We start from the raw sequence: 9,806 nt of genomic DNA, 5'->3' as shown, positions 1-9,806 counted from the left end.
ATGTCCCCGAGCACATGGGATTGACTTCCTGCCTCTGGGCCTTGGCTCATGTGACTCCTCACGCCAGGAAAGCTGTTCTTGCGCTATCCCCTTCTAACATTTTTCTGTCCTGAAGACTTATCTTGAGTCTTCTCTTCCTGCAATAGTCTCTTATTCTAACCCATACTGGGCTTTTTTTCCCCCCTGAATCTGAGTTATTCTTCTAATCAGCATCATAGTTCATCGCTCGTTTCTTGCTTAATTATCTGTTGAATGCTAATTTTCTCTCTCGAATTATACATTCCTCGAGGATAAAAACTGAATCTTATATGTTGTCAGAATTTTTCAAAAACCTAGTGTTGGAAACATGATAAATAGCCATACAAATTTGATATACTAATTAACTAATTAGGAGAGAGATTTTGCATACAAATAATTCTGTGTGTATTTTAATCAGTGTAAACCTGGCATTGGTATGGAAAAATAAGGTTGTAAAATGTATTTGTCAAAACACAGATGCTCTTTGAATTAAGTACCCACAACATGTGAAAGACTATCCAGAAGCCAACTGCAGGCCCAATGGCGGGGAAGGGACTCCTCCTGCTTCTCCCTGTTAGAAATCAGGGCCCTGCAATGTACCAGAGGCCCTGAAAAGCCGGCCAGGAGGTCCCCACTGTGGGGGTGGGGGCCCTCCCGTGCCCAGCCCCGCGCCTCTCCCCGGGCTCCCCACTAGTGCCAGGGATGAGCTGCTTCTAGGACTGTCCCAGGAGCCACTTGGGGAAAAGCCTCTGCGGCTGGGCCTTGTGTTCGCTGTCACCAGCCCGAGGCTGGGCGCCCAGCACCATCGCCAGGGAGCGGGGGAGGAAGTCCTAAGGCTGAAACCTCCTCTCCCTTCTATCAGACCTCTTGGAACAGTACTGGAACCCACGAATTTCACCCTGTTTTTATACCTGAATTTCCCAAAATTCTGCAAAGCGGCCTTTGGTGGGAAGAGTGTTTTGAGCCAATTTGTTTTTCGTTTTGTTTTTAGTTTTTGCCAAGCCCCAGGGGAAAAGCCTTACCTAGAATGATCTCATTGATCCTAACCCAAGGCTGTGTAAGTAGTGATCTCAGTATACCCCTTTGGCCAGCACCGACCACGGGATGCATAGAGCATAGACCACCTGCCCCGTCTCAGGTAATGTTCCCAAACAAAAGGAATTGAGTCATCCAACTGGAGGCCAAAAAGCAAAGCATTACTCAACTATTACTAACAAGCAGAGCAGAAAACAGACTTTGATCCAATGATAATGTTGGTCTTATCCATCCCCAAAAGGGTTTTAACACTCTGTCTTATATCTGGCTAGGTGAGCAGCATGAGATACAGTAGAGCCTGTGGCCCAAAAGCACATCTCTTAAGGTATTTACCATTTTCCGCCTTGTACTATAGGCAGAGCGAGTGGCCTTCTAACCCCAGAGTTATGCAGATGCCCAAGGTTGAATAATGAAATCTGGATCCCTTCCCTTTCCTCTTGCTCAGTGCCCAGCGCAAGTTAAAGAAACCCTTCTGCAGGGCTAATCAGTAAATAAGCATCAATATGGCCACATGATTGTTAAGATGTTGAAATACTTCTAAAGCAATCAAGAAATACCCACTGTCTGTGTCAGCCTATCTGGTCAATCTGGCCCCAAGAATCCTAGGTGGGCACCACAGACAAAACCAAGTTGTCTCCTGCCAGCGGGCAGGCCACAGCTGTCTACACTAGGCCACACTGCGATATGTTCATAGAGGACCAAGTCCTTTTAGGGAAGATAACCCTTCTGGCAACTGTCCTTAACCAGAAGGCGTGTGCCTGATGCCTATCAGGCTGCCCCTCCCTTGGTTGAGACCACATGCTGCAGGCCAACCCCAGGGATGACCTCACAGCACTGCCTTGCACCATAGCTGTTCAATATTTTTTTAAAGACTTTATTTATTTAGTCATGAGAGACACAGAGAGAGAGAGAGGCAGAGACACAGGCAGAGAGAGAAGCAGGCTCTGTGCAGGAGCCCGACGTGGGACTCGATCCTGGGTCTCCAGGGTCACACCCCAGGCCAAAGGCAGTGCTAAACCGCTGAGCCACCGGGGCTGCCCCAAAATTTTGAATATTACCCTCGCCCCTTTGTATGTTTGTGCTACTCACTGGGCGCCACCCAACGAACAGGGCTGGACTACATGCATTACGGTACTGTTCCTGAAAGAACCACATACACCAAAGCTGGATCAGAAGAATCTCAGAAGTGGAAGCACATCTGGGTGCCCCTTCTTCTCTAGCTCCCTCTTTTCTCAGCCACGTGCAATCTCAGGCAGACTCGCAAAAAGCCCGCTTCGCTCTTCTCTTGGTGCTCTGTCTGGTGGTGGAGGCCCTATTATATAATCTGGGTACTATGTTAGGTGTTGGGCTCCGCACCCTTGGAGCTTACCTGGTGCTACGGAAGCACAGAGCAAGGCCACCTGTCATAATCTAGAAATTAGAAGTGACTGTTTTGGACATAGGAAAACTCGCCTAGATAGAACGGAGCGTAGGACTCCAGTATTCTGAGAGTGGCACCAGAGAGGTAGGGTGGGATCAGATCACCAAGGGCCCATGAAGCCCCCCTTTAAGAGTATTTAGGTGGAAATATGACATAATCAGATTTTAATTCTATTAATATCACTTTGAAGTACAGCCAGTGGATCAGAGAAAATATGTCTGGCTCCCCACACCCCTCCGTATAGATTTCCTGCACGTTCATACTTACTTGCACAAAGTTTTTCATTTTTTTTTAATTTATTTATTTATGATAGTCACAGAGAGAGAGAGAGAGAGGCAGAGACACAGGCAGAGGGAGAAGCAGGCTCCATGCACGGGGAGCCCGACATGGGATTCGATCCCAGGTCTCCAGGATCGCGCCCTGGGCCAAAGGCAGGCGCCAAACCGCTGCGCCACCCAGGGATCCCTTGCACAAAGTTTTGATTTGCCCTGGCTTGTCTGATCCCAACTGTATTTCATGACATCATCTCACAATATGGCTTTTAATAGTTATTTATTTAGATATTCCTTTTGCTTTTGTCATTTTTGCTAACTAGTCAATCTGGTTTTCATTTTCTGAACTCAGCAGAGCAAGCTACGTAGCCTACCTTAACTTTCCTGAACTATGAATGTGCCACCTTGGATCAAGGGGCCATGGAGTTGAATCGTCTATTTGAATGAACACTGGGGATTTTCATGTCTTCCAAGATTATGTGGATTTGGCAGGGATGGATGGCTTATTTCTCAGATCATCAACCCATATCCATGCCCAGAGTAGTGATTCAAATAGCAGCCCATAAAGATAGGAGCATTTATAAAATAGAAAAACCCCAAAACAAAAATGGTTCTGTAAGAAAAAAAATGTACACGGAAAATTTTCAGAAGAATATCTACCCCAAATGCTAACGGCTATTATCCTTAGGTGGTGGTGAAAATACGGATGACTCAGTACTTCTCTATAGTTATTTCCATTTTCTATGGTTTCTCATGAGAATGGTTGTTTTGTTTTTAAAAAGTGCTTTTAAGGAAATAACAAATATTGCATAAAACCTACTACATTTTTCTTTATAAGTAATCCTCAAAATATTTTCTGGACAAGTTTTCTTTTTACTACATGCACTGGATTTTTAGTGAGTTGCCACCAGGTGGTGAATGTACCACATCAAAGAAGATTCAAAGGCTTAAAAAAAAATACTGAAAGACTTATGTTTTCTCCATAAAGTAATCTCTCCAAATACAATTCTTAGCAAAGCTTTAATACACTGGGTCCAAAGATAGTGCATTATCCTGACCGTTTATAGCCAAGTTACAAATCAAACTCTTTGTTTTACTCCTTCCCCCCTTCTCATTACTGCATTTGACTAAAAAAAAAGAGAAAAAAATTTAAAAAGAAGAAAAAGCTTTACAATATTTCTTGATGCTGATATAGTGCATGTCAAATTATATCTCTAATTAAAAATACATGAGACACTAACTCTGGGAAACAAACAAAGGGTAGTGGAAGGGGAGGCGGGTGGGGGGATGGGGTGACTGGGGGACGGGCACTGAGGGGGGCATTTGATGGGATGAGCACGGGGTGTTATACTGTATGTTGGCAAATTGAATTTAAATTTTTAAAAATGTAAACTAACTAACTAACTAAATAAATAAATAAAGGGCCTGGCCACTCTGATTAAAAGTTGGGATTGGCAGATTCGATTAAAAAAAATACATAAGACAGATACAACATAAGCTGCAATACTAACATTGTAAAGGCTGCAAAAAACCTAGGCCTTGATACACAGGGATAGTACAGTGTCTGCTCGTAGATTTCTAACAACTGGCAATTCTTAATATGCAATGTCAAATTATCTTCATTATTTAAAAACATGTATATTATATAGGTCCGATCTTGAGTACCTGAGTTTAGCAATATATATTTAAAATTACATCATCAAATGTGTAAATGAGTAAACCGATCTGTCCTACCAAGTTTGGTAAGTTGGGTTACAAATTCTGTGATGTTAGCAAGTCCCACAGGGAACTGTGTAATCAGGAAGATCTTTTGTAATAATTATGGCCTTTAAACTCTTCTGGGTCTCCCTAAAACTGTTTGTGTGTATGTATATATAGCAATAACAATTACAAAAATGTAAATAGATTAAAATTTATTTTAAAGTATGCATAGACTTTTCTCTGATGAACATTAGATTCCTTAATATATGGTAGCTCTTTAAGGAGGAAAAATAAAATCGAATGAATGTCAAAGTAATATGCCACTCATACAGAAAAGCTTTGAGTCCTTTTCAGAGTCACTTTTGTGTTGTTCCGGTGCTCAATTGTTGAGACTTTCTATGTTCTTAATGCTACATTCACTTTCCCTAAAAGAGCTAAGGAAAGAAAATTGTAATTATCGGTACCCCGTGCAGCTACAATGCTCAAAAACCCTCCTTTGAGCCTCTTTCCTCCAAATCCCAAATCAAAAAACCAAAAATAACTCATCCCATGATATCAGGGGTAAAATCAATCAAACTGTGTGAAATTTCTGCCTATCTTTAGGAGCAGAAGAGCTGCTTAGAGCAAAAAGATAGTGGAAGGCAAGACAGCAATGTCCCGTGTGTGTTTTTAAGATTCTGAGTGGATGAATAGGAAATAATTTACAGCTGATCAAAGATTGGTGGAAAATGGCAATATGAAAGATTCCTTTTTTTTTTTTTTTCGACTTTTAACTTGTGACTTCAAGGACAACAACGGCTGCTGCTGTGCGCTGAGCTCCTCCTGGACTCAAGGGTGGTGAGGACGGAACCTCCACGCTCGCTCTGAAGGGAAGATGAATAAAAGGTTGGAGAGCAGAGGCCAGAAATGGCTGGGGAAGTGCCCAGCGACTGGGAGTTCACTTCCTTTTCCTTATCTTGGTGTCAAGCAATTGTCTGCATCTTCCATTTAACTCATTGGTCCTCAAGGAAGCATTTGTTGAACTGGACATACTATTATTTCCAAGATAAAATCTAACTGTGTTTGTCAGGTAATCTACATAACTTGTGGGAAAAGAGGGGAAAAAAACTGTATAAAGAAAGAAACTGTGAAATAAATACAAAAAAAAAAAAAAAGAGAGAGAGACAATTTCTGACAAATTCCTGATTTTCCCAGGTTTTCTTTCCATTTGTAACATCTCTTTTGTGAAACCCAAGATTCATCACAATAATCAAACATTTCGGTGTCAGCACATTCTGTAAAAACACTCGTGAAAGTCATTTGGGGTCAGATTTAATACTTGTGAAGGCATTTTAAAAGCTAAGATTATTTTTTTAAGTTGCAAGGTATTAGGAGTAATACCACAGTCCCAAGGGCCAGATAGATGTCTCCAAATATTACCTAAATAATGAGGCTCTTTAATATAAGAGAAAGAAGTTACTTAACAAATTAAAAACCCAGTATAATCAGCATATGACAGGATCCACTTCTTGTCTCCTTTGGTCTTTCCAGTTTCTCACTGGCTTAAGTTTTTACCAGAATGATTTGGTTATATGATGAATGGAGCCGATAATATGGGTGTGGTTTAGGAAGAAGAACTTGATTCTCTGTGTTAGACGTTTTAAAGAAGCCCCTTAAAGTTCTATTATGGAATGCCAAAGAAATTAAAAGATTTTTAATGTCTTATTATTCCCTTTGAAATGAATGCCATAGTCATACTTGTCATGTAGTATCCAAAAGACAGATTATGAAATTGTTAGCAGTTCTAAAAATGAAGCTAAGCAAACTTATTCCAAAGTAAAATACACAAAAGGAATAAGCAATCAGGATGTAAATATTCTAAGATAACAACGTACACCACAACATGATTTTACAAAGTGAAGAGTATCAGGGAGGATCCAACAATAAGTTGATTTTAGGGTCTTTTCTGGATAACTAAAGGAAACAGGAACATATCCAGGAAAGGCTAAGAATGGGAGGAAATGACTCATTGATAATATGCATGCTCCGGAGAGCAACCTTTGTGCTGAACAGCAGAACCCTCTACACCTAATCAGCAGGCCTGGGCTGGGCAGTTTACTAAGAAATGTTCAGAAGCAGCCCAGTGTCCCTTCCCTGAACTTTTTGCTCTCAGATTCCAGCGTTTAATTTAATTTAATTTAATTTAATTTAATTTAATTTAATCCAGCGTTAATTGAGACAGAAGGGAGCTCAGACCCTAAGGATCCACATACCTCAAGACTTGGGCATTTACTATATTTTACATCTAGGAACTCAGTAAGCAACATGTCTGCAGAAAAGTAAGTGGAAAAACATATAATTCCCATTTTATGAAGATATATGTATATATATACACGTGTGTGTGTGCAGTGTGATAGAATAAAGATAAATCCCTAACCCACTAGCATTGTGCCCAGATCCATTATAAGGAGTTAATCTGTATTGAATGAATAAAGAAATGGCCAAACATGCAAAGGTAGCTAAAGAAAGGGGGAAGGCAGAGGAGAAAAGGAAACACAAATGATAAATGGACGTGAAACAATTCTCTCAGCAATACAGAAAATGCAATTAAGACTATGATTAGAAATGAGGAAGGGCTCTTTGTGTGTATTTGGTGATAGACGCGGTACTGAGACAGGCAACGCCGCTCACAGGAGGAGCTGGGAGGGCTGAAGCCGTCCTGTGGGCTGTGGGATTCTAGGCGTCTAACCAGAGAAGTCCACTAGGCACTGGAGATCTGTGAGGGCTCTCTCATCTAGGACTCTTGGACTTTGTATTTTGTTTTTTAAAAATATTTTATCTGTTTATTCATGAGGGACAGAGATTGAGAGGCAGGGCCGTAGGCAGGCTCCCCGTGGGGCCCGAAGCGCCTGGACCCCGTGAGCCCCCCAGGCGTCCCTAGAACTCCTGGACTCTTTACCTCTGTGCTCTCAAACTGTGTTCCAAAGCATTCTGGGGTTCAGCAGGGAGGCCCCAGAGGACGCCCCAGAGGTGAGGAAGAAGCTTCCTTTAGCTCTGCGTCTGACTTTTATTTATATGTTAGAGCTGATAGAAGAATATTTCCTTAAAAATCCCATTCGAGGGATCTCTGGGTGGCGCAGCGGTTTGGCGCCTGCCTTTGGCCCAGGGCCCGATCCTGGAGACCCAGGATCGAATCCCACGTCGGGCTCCCGGTGCATGGAGCCTGCTTCTCCCTCTGCCTATGTCTCTGCCTCTCTCTCTCTCTCTCTCTCTCTCTCTCTGTGTGTGACTATCATAAATAAATAAAAATTAAAAAGAAAAAAGATCCCATTCAAAACATAAAAGTTGGAGCCACACTAGGCGATACTGATTCATGTCTTCAATGAAATGCAGCGGCACGTGACTTCTCAGGAGCTCCTGGAGAAGCGGACAAGCAAGACAGGTGTTGCATCCCCCCCAACCCCCGGCCTAGCCAATGGTAGTTTAAATTCCTGCTCTAGGAACCTATAAATCATTCTAGAATTACCTCGAAATAGGCAAAATCTCAGGTATAGAATCTGAGAATATCCACGTCTGTCCCTTAAGAAATAACAGAGTCATGTCTTATATGTTCACGAGCTTCTTTAATGTGATCACTGTGTCCTAACGAGAACCCACTTCCACTCCCATGTCTCAACAGAAGAGGCCTTCCTGGAGGGCCCCTCTGCAGAGAGAAGGTCTGGGCTGCGTTTGGGGGGGGGGGGAGCCAGAAACGAATCATGACGTGGACATGCCAAGAGATGGGAAGGCCCCCCGGCCCTTGCAATGTGGGGTGCCCTTACCACCACCAGGACTGAGGGGCCAAGAGGAGGAGATCCGGCCTGCAGAGCTTGCTTAGAGGTGCAACTGGGAAAAGAAGGGGGAATAAGTACCCCAGCTTTTCTCCTCTTCCCCCTCCAACCTACGGTTGGTATCACCCGCTGGTCAATCCCACCTGCAGCTCGCTGGCAAAGAGCCCAGAGAAATTAGTTCTGCCTTCGGAGACACAAGAATCCAGCTGAGAAGGATGGAAAATGGACCTGGCGGGGAGCTAGTGGAGAATAACCAATCCCCAGCCCCCGGGGGCTCAGAGGCTGAGCTTATTACAAAAGAATGCACACCGGCTATAGGAAGCACACGCAGAACAGGAGGCCAGGTCTCTAGCCCTCACCCGCACCCCACGACCACCATCAGCATCTCAGTGTATTTACACCTTTCCAGACCTTTTCCTCGGCCAGGTACACAGGATTGTGTTGTATTTGGGACAGAGAGCGAGAGTAAGCGGGAAAGAGCGCGGGGGGGGGGGGGGGGGGGGGGGGAGGGAGACTTGGCCCCCCCTAAGCGGGGAGCCCAGGACACTCAGCTGACTGACCCACCCAGGCGCCCCTAGATACGGTTTTCTTAACCGTATTTTTCCATGTGATAAACCACGTGTACTGTGTCATGCAGGAAATATCATTCTGCAACTTTTTAAAACATTTGAGACTTTTAAAATGCTCATTTCCTCATATCCAATGTTACCGACTTCTATCCTTGGACACTTAGCGCTCTCTTCGGGCCTCGGCCAATGCACCAGGGCGAACCTTCTGGTCGCCTCTCCGCACACATCACTGCCCTCCCGCCAACTTCAGGCTGCAGCCGCCTCCCTGCAGCCCTCAAGCTAATACCTCTCGGGTGTGTAACGGGTTTTTTTTTTTTTTTAATTTTTTTTATTATTTATTTATGATAGTCATACAGAGAGAGAGAGAGAGGCAGAGACACAGGCAGAGGGAGAAGCAGGCTCCATGCACCGGGAGCCCGACGTGGGACTCGATCCCGGGTCTCCAGGATCGCGCCCTGGGCCAAAGGCAGGCGCCAAACCGCTGCGCCACCCAGGGATCCCCTGTAACGGGTTTTAAAAACAAAAGTACACACGCAAGAAGAAAAGCGGCAGAGAGGTGTGTGGCTCGCAAAGCCCCCGGTATTTACTAGCCAGGCTTCTTACAGAGAACGCCTGTCAACTCCCGTATTATGAATATTCCCAGAAATGCAGTTTTTGAGTCAAAGGGTGTGAACATTTTTGAGGCTTTTACTGCATTTGGGCCAAACTACCCTCCAGAAACACTGAAGCAATTTATGTCCTGCCCAGGACTGAGTTGGTGGTCTGCGATGCATCCTGCCTCCCTCCGGCCTCCGGGCCCAACCCGCGGCTGTAGTCTCCTTCCACCTGCTGCAGCACCGTTGCTGTCAGTTTTCACTTCCCTTAAAAATATGTTTGGCCGTTTACATTTTTCTGTCATGGCTTAACTAATTTACATTTTTGGCCATTTATTAACAGGATATTTATAGTTACCTTGTAAGACCTCTTTTTTAAAAAAAGATTT

Source organism: Vulpes vulpes, chromosome 16 (genome assembly GCF_048418805.1).
Source record: "Vulpes vulpes isolate BD-2025 chromosome 16, VulVul3, whole genome shotgun sequence".
In the NCBI taxonomy this organism is placed as follows: Eukaryota; Metazoa; Chordata; class Mammalia; order Carnivora; family Canidae; genus Vulpes; species Vulpes vulpes.
This window is presented reverse-complemented; position numbering follows the sequence as displayed.